Below are 10,830 nucleotides of genomic sequence, written 5' to 3' on the forward strand. Positions count from 1 at the left end.
GTATATATGTATGTGTGTATATATTATATATATATATATCTCTTGTATGTACTTCTTTATGAACATGTTATATCCCCCTAGTAAATTATAAGCACTTTGAGTCTGCTAGTAATAACAATAAAATTTAAATATATGTAATCATATCATATATAAATATAAAATTATAATAAACATAATAGTAATAATGGCTAATAATAATAGCTGACTTTTATATTTGTATCCCAAACTTAGATCTGGGAGGGATTGGAGAGGTTACCTACTCCAGCCCCCTCATTTTACAGATGAGGAGACGGAGGCTCAGAAAACAAAAGAAACTCATTCAAAGTCACACAGCTACTAAATAGCAGATCAAGGATTCGAACCCAGGTCCTTGGACTCCAAATCTAACATTATTTTCACTGCAAGAGAAATGTGTCTTGGAGAGACTGTGGAGCATGCTCAGCCTCAGCTTCTTCAACTGTAAACGTGTACACATTTGATCGTTGGTTCTGGTTAGTTAGCCATATGGTTGGGAGGAGCCTCGTTCAGTTGGCTGTGTAGCCAGAATCATTGGCATCCTCCTAAAGGCCTGATTCAGCTCTAACCACTTTGGCTTCATCTAGGGATTCCTTCTCCAAGAGCATCTGGTGAGAGACTAGGCTGTAAAGGGAAAGGCCTCTGGGCTTTCTTCCCCTGTGAGGCCCTATGGTTCCTGAGAAATGGGCTTCTGTCCTCAGCCTTTCTCTTTTTTTCCTATTCTAGGAGAAGGGAGTATATAGTCTCTGACCTTGGGAGTTTCAACAGTCAGGAGGGAGAACCACAAGAATCTGGAAGTTGGAATCCAGGATGAGCTCTGACGCCAATGAAGCATCATTGCTCCAAGTAGCAATCTTCAGGAGTGACCTTCAGGATTCTAGCCTACAGTAGAAGGAGTCAGCCAACAGTAATCACGTCTGAATTTGGTGGAATCAATGCTAGGTAAAAGGTGAGCTAAATTTTGAGCCTATACTCCCCCACAGACCAAGATGCTGCTAGGTGACAGCAGATTATGGAGGTTTTGCCGGGGGCAGGGGGATGCTTGTTCTTTCCATACATTTGAAGTAAATATCCCTTTATAAAAACTAATTGATGTCAAATGTTTAAATGGAAATGGGACACTAGTAACTGGCCCTAACAATGGGAGGAACGCTGGTGGGGGCTCAAGCCTATGGCATTGGAGAAAAAGGCTCCTCTGCATGACCCTGAGGGTTGATGTGAAAGGCCTTGTTCTGAGTTAGCGAGCCAGAGCATACTTGTTACACGTGGAAATGGAGGAAATTGCTTTGATTGTCGTCGAGCAGACCTGAAATCGAGCCAAGCTGGTATCTATGAGATGGGTGAGATTTAGACACAACCAAAAGCAACCCTGCAACACTCTCCTAACAGGATAACGCAGGCCCAGTTCACAATTTGACAGCTGCTCCTGCGATGAGTAATACGTTGGCCAAGATGCCTCACTGGAGTTGACTCTGCAAAGTTATTTTTAAATGTATTGTAGCATGGATGCCTGAAAGCTGCTGGTGGCATTTCAGAGCACTGACAACATAGGAAATATGGGGCACTGCAGCATCAAGTGCCCCAGGGATTTCAGCGGGGCAGCACCTTCCCACTACAGGTTTGGGGAAGGGGCTGAGGGCTTGCTGAACGTTCCTAATGGCATACCATACTATCAACAGGCCTGTCTGAGATACTTACTAGCTGTTTGACCCCGGGTAAAGTTTCCCAGCCTCAGTTTCCCCATTTGTAAGATGGGGATGATAATGATAGCACCTATCTCACAGGGTTGTTGTGAGAACCAAATGAGACAAGATAAGGAAAGCATTATGTAAACGTTTGTAATTTTTATTAGTAAAGTCACAGAACCTGGGTTCAAATACCAGCTCTGCTCACTTATCACCTGTGTGACCTTGGACAAGGACCAGTCATGATGGTGTACTCTCTGTTTCTAGCATAGATCATTCCACCTCTCATCTCCATGTTTTTGCAATGGCTCTCTCCAATACCTGCAATGCTCTCCCTCCTCACTGGAATACTCGGTTTCCTTCAAGACAGTTCAGACTCCACCTTCTATTGAAACCTTTCCTAATTCCTTCAGATGGGAGTGCCCGCCCTCCCTCCCAAAACTACCTTGCACTCATTTTGCCTATAAACTTACATATGTCAACATTGTCCATTAGAGTGTAAGCTTCCTGAGGGCAAGGTCTGTTTTACTTCTGTCTTGGTTTCCCTGGTACTTAACCCAATGCTTGACACACATTAACAATTGCTTCGTGATTGATTAAAATAACTCACCACTCTGGCCCTCAGTCTGTGCATTTATAAAATGAGGGGGTTAGATGGTTCCTCAGGTCCCTTCCACCTGTCTATGTATGATCCTAAATTAGGTTGGGTTCAAACAGCAGATCTTAAGCTTTGCTCCCAGGCTTAAGTTTGTATTCCCTGGAAACTAGTCTTCCCTGGAAACTAGTCTCCCCTGGCTCCCATTCTCTTCCCCTTCTAAGACAGGCCTATGCTGCCTCTCTCTCCTTCTTTCATCCCCCCAAGATCCAGTATTGATGCTTCACCTTAAAGATGGCTCTAAGGCCGTCTCAGGACAGGTAAATCACGTACTGAGGCTGAGATGGACTTACTGGAACCCATGCCCAATGCTAAAGTAATCCATGAACATCTGTTTCAGATGGTGGGTGGTGTGACATACATTATTTCTCTTAGGTAGGACTCACATTCTGTTCATTAGTAACCACAAAATGTGTTGGTTTATGTGCCCATTGGGCTTTCCAGAGCCCAAAAGAAAAAGATCCCACCTCTACTCACTGGCCTAGGAATATTGATACTTACTGCTCATAGGCCTAATAGAGAGTAGCCACAAGGGTACAAGGTTCAAGAACATGGGTTTTTTGAAGACTGACCGATCACCACTGCACCTAATGATCTGCACTCTTTGATACTGCCTTTCCCAGTAAGACTCAAAGACAGTTGCTTGACAAAGGTGAGTAGGGCAGTGTCTTGACACGCATTTGATAACAGCAGAGTTCCCAGAATACCCCAGGAGCGCAGGAAGCTGGGACCCAGGGTCAACCAATTAATGAGAAATTATAAAGCTCCATGCATTGGGTGGGGACAAAGGAACAGAAATGGAACAAGTCCTGATCTCAGGGCTTACATTCTAATGAAGAGCTACCCCTTCAGGATTGCTGGGAATGGACCTTGTGACTGTGATTTCCACCTGGTCCTATATATCCTTCAATAAATATTCCTAGGATTTAAGTTGTTAATCCTTATCCTCACGTGACAGCTACGTGGTGCAGGAGATCGAGCGCTAGACCTGGAATCAAGAAGCCAAGTTCAAATACGGCCTCAGTTACTTACTACCTGTGTGTCTCTGGAAAAGTCACTTAACTTCTGTCTGCCTCAGTTTCCCCATATGTTAAATGGGGAATAACAGCACCTATCTCCAAGGGTTGTTTTGAGGATAAAATGAGATAATATTTGTAAATCATTTTGCACTCCTTAAAGCACTACGTAAATGCTAGCTATAATTATTATGCAGCTATTTCCAGCACCATATAATTCAACCCCAAGCTCTGATTGGCTATTCTGTCAGGCTAATAAAGGAATGAATAGTTTGGTTTTTTTCTCCTTCTTCTATCACTCTCTTTTAAATGCTCTGAAATCTGGCCCATTCAACAGAACCTAATGTCTCCAAAATCACCACCAATCTCTTAACGGCCAGATCCTTTGGGTTCTTTTTCACCCCAATCCTCATTCTTCTCGATCGCTCTGCAATCTGTGATGCTGTTCATCAGCCTATTCTCCTGGAGGATCTTTCCTCTCCAGGTGTTCCTGGCCATGATCCTCCTCCAGTTCTCTCCTACACGTCCGGCCTCTCCTTCTCATTCTCCTTTGTCGGTGCTTCGTCTATGTCATGATCAGTGATAGTGGACACCCATCTCCCCAGACTGTCCCTGGTCATTTTTCTCTTCCCCTCTATCCTATGCCACTTGGTGGTCACATCATTTCTCATGGGTTCAATTATCATCCCTGTGGAAACTCTCCTTCCATCTTTACCTCCGTCCCTGGGCAATCTCTTGAGTTATGGTTCCATAACACCAATTTAAACATCATCTGGATGTCCCAGGGTAATTCAAATTATATCATGTCTAAAATACAAATCAGTATTTTTTCTCCCAAAACCCCACTCTTTAGAACTCCCCTATTACTAGGAAGTGCAGGAACCCATTTCAAGGTCAGCCTTAATTCCTCACTCTCACTAATCCTACATATAAAATTTGTTGTCAAATCTTATTTCTACCTATACAATAACTGTCTCAATTGTGTCCTCTCCCTCACACAGCCACTACCCTAATTAAGGTCTTCATTACTTCTTGCCTGGGTTATTTAAATGGCCTTCTAATTGGTCTACTTGCCTTAAGTCTCTCCTCACTTCAACCCACCCTCCACTCAACTGCCAGCACAATGACTGTGTCTCTCCCCTAGTCAATAAATTCCACTGACTCCCTTCTACCTCCAGAATCAAATATAAAAAGTCCTCTGGCATTGAAATTGCCTCCTTCATATTTTTCTAGACTTCTTACACCTTACTCCCTTCCATGAACTCCACAATCCAGCTATACTGGTCTTACTAGTGCTCGCACAGAGGATGCTCCATCTCCCATCTCTACCTCTACAGGGGCTCTTCCTCATGCTTGGAGCTCCCTCCTCACCTTTAACTATTGCTGGCTTCCTTCAAGACTCAGTTAACAAATCCCACCTTCCACAGAAGGCCATTTCCTGACCCTCCAGCAACTAATGCCTTCCCTTTTCATATTAACTTCCATTTACGTTCGTTATACAGGGCAGCTAGGTGGTACAATGAGGAGAGTGCTGGCCTGGAGTCACAAAGACTCATCTTCCTGAGTTCAAATCAGGCTTCAGTCAGTTATTTATTAGCTGTGTGACCCTGTTTGCCTCAGCTTCCTCATCTGTAAAATGAGCTGGACAAGGAAATGGCAAACCGCTCCAGTGTCTTTGCCGAGAGAACCCCATGGACAGGATGGCCCACAGGGTCACAAAGAGTTGGACGTGACGAACTGAACAACAGCTGAGCAACCACACAGACAAAAATGTGAAATGAATCATGCTTTTTCTCTGTCTAGTTTCATACCTTTAAATGATGCTTTCCCGTGGGCCTTCTGTACTCTTTTCACCTCCCTCCCCTCCCCACCTCCAGTTCAAAGCTCTTGAAAAGGATTCCCCCTAAATGAGATTCAAGATCCACTGCCCCACACCCTGTTACATGTCTGCTCCTGAAATAGTTTTAACTTCTAATTTCAGATCAGTGGGGGTGTCCATCTCTTTAGTCTTTACATCCGTCAACGTTCACTATTTCTTCCTATTATATTTCAGACTTCTTCCTTCCCCTGAGAAAACCCAGGAAGAACTTCTACATCCATATGCGAACCAAGACTTCACACATTAAATCACAGACGCTTTCAGATAAACCTGCCTCTGGACAATCAGGATGTTGAGCAAGAATCAGTCAATTAATAAGCATTTATTAGGCACCTACTGTGTGCTGGGCACTGGAGACAGCAAGTACAGAGAATGAAATAATGGCTACTCACAAGGAGGTCTAAAGGGGAATGAATGAATGGAAGGATGTTGAATGAGGAAAGCATTTAAGACTTATGAACAAAATATCGTCCTAAGCACAAGGAATACAACTAGAAAAGAGGAAATAATAAGTACACATAGACAAGGGTAATGGGAGGGCTGGGCCCTTTATTGCTACAAGTACATAGCATCTAACTATAAAGAGAATAAATTATAATTAAGCACATGGGGGAGGGCCGGGGAGGACCAGGAAAGGCTCCATGAAGAAGGTGGCACTTGGCCTATGTCTTGAAGGGAGAGGGATTTTATAAGGCAGAGTGGAGGAAGGAGTGCACTCCCCACATGGAAGATGGTCAATGCAAAGTAATAGAGGTGGAAAATGGAATATCCTCCGTAAAAAACGGAGCTGGAAATACTGTTTGTGGACAAGTTGTGAAAGGCTCTAAAGGCTAAACACGGAGACTGGTTAATTGACTCTAGAGGCAATCGGGAGCCAATTGGAACTTAGAGAGTAGGAGGGTGGCACAGTCATATCTGCTCCTAAGGAAAATCACTTTGGCAACAATATGGAGAGTGGACTAGGGCAAGGCAGACCAATTAGCAGGGAGCTGTAATAATCTAAGAGAGGTGACGAGGGCCTGAACTAAGGTGGCGGGTGCAGAAGAGGAAAGGGGTAATTTGGGAAAGACAAATGATTAGATATGTGAGGTAAGGAAGAGTAAGGAGTCAGACATAAGACCCAAGTAATGAACCCTGCAGACCAGAGGGATGGGGGTGCTAAGACAAGAACCGATGATATCAACACTGAAGGACAACCCACCCCCAGCCTACACTCACCCCCGCTGAAAGCCAACAATACTGTTTTCAACCTGTCATCTGTGTATTACAACTAAAAATAATCAACTCTAGAAAAAGTCTTTTTTTAAAAAAGTAATGTTCAGAAAAGCTTCAATGTGTATTCCTTTTGCCTAAGTATAAATTATAATCAAATGCACATATATACTTTAGGGTAGTGACTACATCTTGTAGTCTCTAGAACATGGAACATTTTTTGTCTCTGCAACTTAGCATGGGCTATCCTCTGTGATGGGAACGGAATCCCAACTTCATCTCTGCCGCCTGGAATCCCCATAAGTTTTTGTTCAGACTCGCTCAGCTGTTACAGCATACCTGAAAGCCCTGTCTGATCCCCCCATCCCCACTCCTACCCCCAAGTCCTGACCCAACACACACACGCACACGTCAGGGCTCTCCCTTGCCTCATATTCCCTTTGTTATTTTCACCTTTTCTGTGTTATGTTCCCTCTCCTATTGAAGGCCCCTCTCCCAGTAGAACATAAGCTCTTGGAGGGCAGGAAATGATTTGGTTTTGACTTTGTATCCCACATTAGAGATGTCAAACATGCAGACAGCATGAGGCCCATAACATTCTCAAGTATAGCTGAAGCAGATTAAAATTTGAATTTTAATAATAAATGATTTTAATGTGTTCATGTTATTAATAATAAAAGAAGAAATATACAAACGTGGATTTTTCTGTCAATATGAGGCCCAAAGCGATGTACAGATTAGTAGCCCATTATTTCTATTTGAGGAGGCAGCTAGTGGGTGCCATAGTACACAGAGCACCAGGTCTCGAGTCAGGAAGACCCCCCTTCCTGAGTTCAAATCTGGCCTCAGACACTCACTAGCTGGGTGACCCTAGGCAAGTCACTTTGCCCTAATTGTTTCTGTTTCCTCATCTGTCAAATGAACTGGAGAAGGAAATGGCAAACCACTCCAGTATCTCTTCCAAGAAAACCCCAAATGGTGTCATGAAAAGTCAGACAGCACTGGAACGACTGAACACGTTTCTATTTGAGCTTGACACTTCTGTCTTTCACCACCAAAACAATTGTCAACCAACATTTGTTTTGGGTAGACTGGATTTTACTGTTTCACTTATTTAATATTTAGAATTGAAGCTCTTGTTGAATAGGGATCACGTCATTCATTGTCCTTGTATCCTCCCGCATGCCTGGCCCAGCGTCTGGCCCACAGTAGCTGTTTTAAGAAATGCTTATTGACATAACATGATTACCACACGTTTAGCAGATGTTCAAAGATGCCTGTTGACTTGAATTAACACTGATTTAATTCAATCCATCCACAAGTGACTTGGACAAGTTACTTACCCAAAGTTACACAAGGAAGAAGTACCAAGCTTTGAACCCAGATCTTCAGAAACAAAAACTACAGCAGGGGTGGGGAACCTGCGGCCTCAAGGCCACATGTGGCCTTCCGGGTCCTTGGGTATGGCCTTTTGACTGAGCCCATGTTTTACAGAACAAATCCTTTTATTAAGGAGATTTGTTCTGTCAAGTTTGGATTCAGTCAAAAGGGCTGCACTTGAGGACCCAGAGGGCCACATGTGGCCTCAAGGCCACAGATTCCCCGTCTCTGAGCTAGGACATGTCCTTTCCAAGATCATATCTGTGCACATCAGGGAAACCCTTGCTTGGTACTTGGATGCCTGCTGATAGCACTTGAGATGACACCACCAATTTTAGATCAGAGATTTGGATTTTAGATGGGAAGGCATGGTACTCAGAATCAGGAAAGACCTGAGTTCAAATCCCTCCTCTGGCTTTTCAAATCCAACAGGGCCACAAAATTAAGAGCCACTTTATAAAAGTATAAATCAGATGATTGTCTTTGGGCAAGAAATAATCAAATTAAGCACAACTTTCTCAGAACTGGCCCATTTCATAAAGTAAGCATACTGTGATCAGATCACTTGAAGATCAGGTCAGGTCTCCAACCAATTTTGCTTTCTTTCAGGGAGAAGACCCAAGCAATGTGACTGGGGTGGGAGAAGAAGGGTTGGGGTATGCCAAGCATTGCTCCAAACCTCATCTCACTTAATATTCAATGGCAGGATGTCACATTAATTAAATTATCTGCTGGTCTTTCTTCCTGGCCACTCTGAACACGTCCAATCCACTTCCACAGACAACTAGCCACCAAATTCAGCTGAGTACCCCACTGCAATCAACCCTATGCTGACCGCTGAACATGACCAAAAATGTTAAAAAAAAAAATTAGCATTTAACAAGAAGACAACAGCTCTCTGTTGAGGCCTGCTGGTACTCACCATGTCCATTCTGTCCCTTGTAAAACCGGTCCTGTTCCCCAACAACAGTTAACAAGAAAACCAAAACTAATCATCCATGTAACACTTGTGCTTCCCGATACTTGAAAACTGCCTTTTGTTTTCAGGAACTGTATTTTTCCTTAAAGATACTTGGCCTTGGGGAGTCTAGTTTTCTCTTAGTTGAGACTGTTCCGCAGGCTCAGACTTAGCATGCTTTTCTGTGTTCTCTAAAATAGAGCCGGTGACTTCGTAGCAAAGGAACCAATCACCGTACGTAGGGGAAGAAAAAAAAAAACCTGAGCTTCTTCCCAGGTGCAAGGATTGGCCCACTGACCCAAGTCAGAAGAACCCCTGCATATTTATATTTAGCCTGGCACATGAGTCACATAGAAGAATATCAGAGCACATTTAATACCAGCTCATAGATGTTTCTGAAGCTTTTCCAGAAGGCCAAACCTTATTAAATATCCTGTGGCTATTCTTTTTATCACTCACCAGAATGATTTTCTAAAATAAGCCTGTTGAGTGTATTTTTTCCCCAACGCCTAACAAAATTCCTCCCCCCAAAACTCTCACTCCTTCTCCCCGCCCGATATCATAAGATCATAAGATTTTAAGCTCAAAGGAACCTTAGAGATCAGCACACTCAAACCCCTCATTGGCTAGATGAGGAAAGAAGAGGCCCACACTGTGGAGTTTAGTCGTTTCAAATCTGTACAGTTTTCAAAATTCTAGGAAAGATATGGGTTTGTCCTTAATGAAACATGGGTAAAAAAATAGGTGTCTTAATGAAACGTGGGTAAAAAAAATAGGTGATCACCAGCAAGTAAGTCACTTAAATCTCCTAGTGTTCCAGGCAACTGTTGATCTGCACTGGGGAAGTGGGTGGCGGGGGCGGGGGGGGGGGGGGCAGGTTCCACATGGAAAGTCCCCTAAACCAGAGGTGTCCACTTGGACATACTGACAGGCAACACTCCTAAATTTATATGTAACTGGAAATCATTTAACAAAATAAATAAAATACAGTAGAACATATATGGATAATGTTAAAATGTGGTTTTCTAAGTCAATATATGGCCTGCCCAGTTCAGTACCCCTCCACCTTTCTGAGTTGATATCACTGTCCTAAACCAACTAAACAAAAGGGAAAAAATCCACCTTCTCCTTGCTCCACCAAAAAAAATTAACTTATTTTAATTTTCGTTGAGAAATATGTGAACAAGGGACCTAATGATTTGGTTCAGGTTGGAAATAGTATTTCTGAGATGATCAAAATTTTTATCTAGATATTCTTGGCCCTAAATGACTTTCCACCAGGTTGTCTCATTTTTCTCTCTCTAATGTTAGTTTTGACAAAATACTTTCCATGCTGTTGGAATTTTTTCTAATTTTTTTTCTCCCTAATGCAAGTTTTGATAAAATACTTTCCATGTTAGAATTTCCAAAAAAAAAAAAAGTTAAATACTGATAAGAGGGGGAAGAAATATTTGGGGCGGATGGGACACTAGTAACGGATGATAAATGATGATTCTACTTTCACTGCCAAGGAGAATGGTCTTTAGACTGGAAAGGACTAAACAAAAAATGGTTAATGGGGAACAGTTATCCAAGCTGTCACTGGGAGCACCAAACTACCCCTGATGAGCTCATCACCAGACCCAGGTAAAGTGCATCTGTGGGTACCAGTGATCTCTTAGTTGCCAAATCCAATGGCCTTTTCTCAATCCTCATCCTTCCTGACCTCTCTGTGCATGTGATGCTGTTAATCACCCTCTCTTCCTTGATATTCTGTCCTCTCTAGGCTTTCAGGACACCACTCTCCCCTGATCTTTCTCCTACCTATCTGACTCTTCCTTCTCTGTCTCCTTTAGTGAATCTTCATCCAAATCATCCCTACAAACCTTGGGTGTCCCACAGGGACATGTTGTGGGCCCTCTTCTCTTCTCTCTCTATTATATTTCATTTGGTAATTTCATGAGTTCCCACACATTCAATAATCATTTTTATGCTGTTAATTCTCAGGTACACTTATCCAGCCCTAAACTCTCTTTGGACCTCTAGGCTCA

Source organism: Trichosurus vulpecula, chromosome 1, assembly GCF_011100635.1.
Source record: "Trichosurus vulpecula isolate mTriVul1 chromosome 1, mTriVul1.pri, whole genome shotgun sequence".
Lineage (NCBI taxonomy): Eukaryota > Metazoa > Chordata > Mammalia > Diprotodontia > Phalangeridae > Trichosurus > Trichosurus vulpecula.